We start from the raw sequence: 4,494 nt of genomic DNA, 5'->3' as shown, positions 1-4,494 counted from the left end.
ACCCCCTCGCCCCTCCCTGAACAGTCTCCTCCTACAAAACGATGGGAGGTATGGTCCCCGCCGCATGTTTCTTCTAAGTCCCTTCCTGTCTTCACCAGCACATCCTCTAAGGGCAGGAGGCCTCTGCCACCAGGTGGGAGGAGACACCTGGGAAGATGTGGTACCCAACCCCATCCGACCTGTACACCATCGATTACCTTAGTTTTGAGTGTTTTCATTTTTTATGTTTAATTAGTTTTATTGAATTTCAGATGACTACAGACATAAAGTAAACATGTAACAAGCCAGTAGAGCAGAAAGAGAAGGAGCTGCGTAAATACCAGCAGGCCCAGCATGGAGCTCCACTTAGCACCGCCTGTTTGCCGCGTTACAAGCCTTAATGAGTCCTTACAACACCCAGGGGAGTTGCTCCCCATCCTGGCAGGCAGGTGGGGAGACGGGCGCACAGAGGGAAGTATTTCCACCTACAGAAAACATGGGGGACTTTGAGTTTGGATGTACCTGCTGCCCACCCAGCTGTGCTCAGGCCACCAGAACTGGCTGGAACTCCGGCAGGCACACTCATTAGGGTATTGGAAGGGTCTGTGGGACCTCCGCTGGGGTTACATATAAAGCAAAGCGGGAGTTTTTTGCGTCTTTATCATTCTAGTTGAGGGGCAAGAGGCAAGAGCAGGTCGTGAGCTCCAAACCTAAAATTTCTGGAACAGAGACAAATCCTAGACACGACAGTCCTCTCCAAAGTGTTCCCACCAGGAGCAGACGGCAAGAGCATCGCAAATCCTTCCAGCATGTTCCTGGACGTCCCAGAATCACGTGTCCCACGTTGACTCAGAAATGTCACCACTGCTTAGGATGTTGAGATAGCTCACCTCGCCCCAAGGGGTAAACTGTGGCTAAAGCCAACCCTGGTGTGGCCCATCCACGACACATAGCTGGCCCCAGCCTGGGTCACTGCTTCTCAGGGCTGCCAGACTGCGTGGGTGCAGGGGCAGAGCCCCGGGGAGCTGCTAAGACACAGTGCCTGGCAGAGCACACAAGCAGGAGACCAGGAGAGGCCCTTCAGGGACACAGCTCAGCACCCTTCATCTCAGCACCCTAGGAGAGGCCACTGGGAAACCACAGAAGTCAGGGGCAGATGTCACAGGATGAGAAGGGGTTCCAGGGCTCGTATTTGGCTTTAAAACTGACAAAGGGAAGAAGCAGCTCCAGGACAAGGCTGTGTGCCTGGCAAGTAACGCTGCGACCCAAGGATGGCCCCGGCTGGGACCCTCCGGCCACCTCGATCAAATGCCCCGAGGACCGTCACCGTGCGTGAAGGATGGAGGTGAGCTGCATTTGTTGTGCCAGTGTCCATGGCTCACCCATGGCTCGCCCCCAGCTGGCAGCTCCAAGCCTGGCAGCCAGGGTCCACACCGTGAAGCCCCTCTGCAGTCTCCCCTGAAGTTGTTTTCGGCCATGCTTCCAGGTGCCCACAATGCTTACATCAGGCCCAGGATCCCATCATCCCAAACCGATTTTTCACTTTGCCAGTAAACATTGTTATGGTCTCATCTGCCCCCCTCACATCTCAGAAGCACTGCCCAGCTCAGGCTGCGGCTGGCACCCAACTGTTTACTGTGAGTGGCAGGAACTTGGCCAATCCGCCCAGCTGAACGGTGTCCATGTTGCTGGTGCCCAGAGAACGAGAGGGTGAACCTAGCCCCATCTCCTCTCCCTTCCCCGCTGTCCTGCCTGTGTATAAGTGGGCAGGTGTGTTGATGTGGGATGTGAGAAGGTGAGGGAAAATGAGAAAGGTTAAGACAGGAATCTAGCCAAGCTCCTCGCAAAGTGTTGAAAGGAGCATTAATCCTTCGAAGGAGAAATGGTCGGGTTACTAGAAGGAGAGAAGCTGCAGCACCCCCAGCCATTCCTTTCAGAGCCTCTCAGTGGCAGAAGGTGGGCGGTGTGCTGAAAAGGACAGCGCCTAATCCCGTCCTCGGCCCTCACTCCGGCTCCCAGGAACTGGGAGGGGCTCTTGTTAATCAACCTCAGATCTTCTTAGGACCAGAGCCCCAGGGCGCTAATCACCCCCTGCCTCCCGCCCATCACTAATCAGTGCCGACTCCCTCCCCATCTAAGCTGGATCACGGTTGCTGGTGGGGTAGAGGTGAGAAGCAGGTCAGGGAGGGGTCCATCACCTGCCCCCAGCCCCGGGCACCTTTTCGAGAAGGCAAGAAACCCAGGAAGTAACGGCTTTAGGAAGAGCCAGCTTAAAACAAAAACAGAGGAGAAGGAAAAATTGCCTTAGAATGTGTACTGCATTCTAACTAGTCCCACTGGGTCAATGCAATAGGGGTGGATTACGGCAGGCAAGACGTGGCTGCCTCAGTAATTCTGTGAGTTTGATAAGAGGTAGCTGGCCGACTCCAGCTCTCAACCCCTTGAAGAGAAAACACACATCATGTTGGCTGGTCCAACTGGCATGTGGCTCAGGGGTCTTGGGGGTCCCTTTGCCTTAAAATTGGGGAGCCCTGTTCTTTTGTGACACTTTGAAGGCTATTCAGAACTGGCTCGAGCTGGGTAGCACAAATAAGGCCATTATTCGTCTTAGGAAAAGCAGGATTTGGTAGAATGTGAGGAGATCTGGGATAACCAAGTCACCTCCATCCCCACCCCAAGACGGCAACAAGAATGCAAAATCAGAATTCGCCCTGGAGAATTTTGCATCACCACTTCCTTTCCATCTATTCAGGAATAATTCAAAGTATGAGCAAATATTATGCTTCCCTGCATTTATTTCTGATTAAAAAAAAAATCATGTATGCTAATTTATATGTAAATTCAGTATGGCCCTGGGGCTCCTGGCATGCAGCCCGTGGGGCTGTGGATGGTGGAATTTTGGCCATTGTCTCCGGTTTGAAGTTACAGATGGAAGAGACACAGACCTCAGGACAGATGGAAATTATGGAGATCTTGGGACCTTCCCTGTCGCTTCCTCTGACCCCTCACTCCACCCCTTGCCTAGTTAGTTTCCATTGCTGTGGTTAGCATGATAGAAGCTGTTTCCCTGAGGCTACCTGGCTCTGGACTCAGTTTCCCCGCTGCCAGAGCTGGGGCTCTGACCTCACTGGGTGAGCCCCTGTTCACCCAGTACAAGCAGGGGTTTGCACACGCGCGCGCGCGCGCGCACACACACATGCTGCCACAGCTCCTTGTTACGTAAGACGAGTCAATCAGGGCTGCCGCCACGTGGCCTCCTTCACTCTCACACCCACCACCCGGTGAGGGAGGAGAGACACCCCGAGGCCGGCGCCCCCGAGGCTGGGTGCAGCAGGCAAGGCAAGGAGATCCCGCACAATGGACTTGCTCGCATCCAACTCATTGCTTGCATCCAACTCAGATCCCTCCGGGGCCCCCTTCCTCCCCCTCGAGCCCCAGCCGAAGGTACACACACATTCGATTCTTCCCAGCCTGGTCCCTCTGCCCACCTTGCGTGGTCACCCCTGCAACTATGGCAAGGGGACAGTCCCCAAAGCCCACCCTCAGAGGGAGGTCAGCGGGACCCGAGGTGGGGACCAGTCCGGACCACGAAAGCCCCGTGCTGCAGTGGGGAAGGGAATCAGGTGGGTGGGACTCCTCAGCCTTCTCCACCCCCTGGGAGTGAACTTTCCTCTGGGGACTCAGCTGCCTGGGCTGAGCTTCCACGCGGGGCCCTCTGGGAGATGGTGCTGGACCACCCGGGGGAAGTTTCTCTGCCCGTCTCGGTCCCTGGGAGTGCAGGGATCTTCAAAAAAGAAAGGCAAGCCAGACCCTCAAAGGACAGGGTGGGTGGGAGCAAGCAGGTGGGCAGGTAATGCGGCTGCTGGGACCTGAAAGCCGGGACAGAGCGCGGGGCCACCCGGTGCAGCGAGCGGACTCAAGGTTGAAGCGGATCCCAAGCCACCCCAGCACCGCAGGGCCACGTCACAGCGCGCACTCACCCCCAGCAAGCCTGGCCCCAACTGCAGCCCCTCAGCTCCGCTTCCCAGAAGAGAAAGAAACCAAACATTAGCATTCGACTCTTCATGCCTCTTTCCGTTCAACTTAGGAGGGCTTTCCGGAATTTCAGAGCCCCGCTCTGGTAAGATAAGCCTCTTATCTGCTTGTTACCACGCCCCGCTGCCCCCCTCCACAAACACACCCCAAAACACATGGGAAACTACCCCGCTGCCCACCACTGCTGCGGACCGATCCAGCCCTTCTAGCTGGCTCTCTGACCACGATGCACAGGTACCTGATTATGCCTAGCCTGCGTTTTCTGTTTGCTCCTTGCAGAAGCTTTGCAAGTTTACTGGCCGATAGATATTTAAAGTTTCCTCTCGTAATTTCTTCCCAGTACCATAAGCAATGCGTTAGCAGCCCCGTCGCCCTCCGAATCCGTGATTCCATGTGTCTCCATCTATCGTGTGTGTGCAAGAATGTACGGAGGTCCAGGGGACCAGCACACAGCCACGTACCGCACGGGAGCCCCAGACA

At 55.5% G+C, this 4,494-nt stretch overlaps 1 protein-coding gene across 1 annotated transcript in view; it reads right to left on the bottom strand.

Annotated features, from left to right (window-relative positions):
• Positions 1 to 4,494, bottom strand: part of NTM (neurotrimin) — a 917,312-nt gene that overhangs the window by 912,247 nt on the left and 571 nt on the right. The window lies entirely within an intron of this gene.

This window comes from Neophocaena asiaeorientalis, unplaced genomic scaffold, assembly GCF_003031525.2.
Source record: "Neophocaena asiaeorientalis asiaeorientalis breed wild unplaced genomic scaffold, Neophocaena_asiaeorientalis_V1.1 scaffold424, whole genome shotgun sequence".
In the NCBI taxonomy this organism is placed as follows: domain Eukaryota; kingdom Metazoa; phylum Chordata; class Mammalia; order Artiodactyla; family Phocoenidae; genus Neophocaena; species Neophocaena asiaeorientalis.
This window is presented reverse-complemented; position numbering and strand designations above follow the sequence as displayed.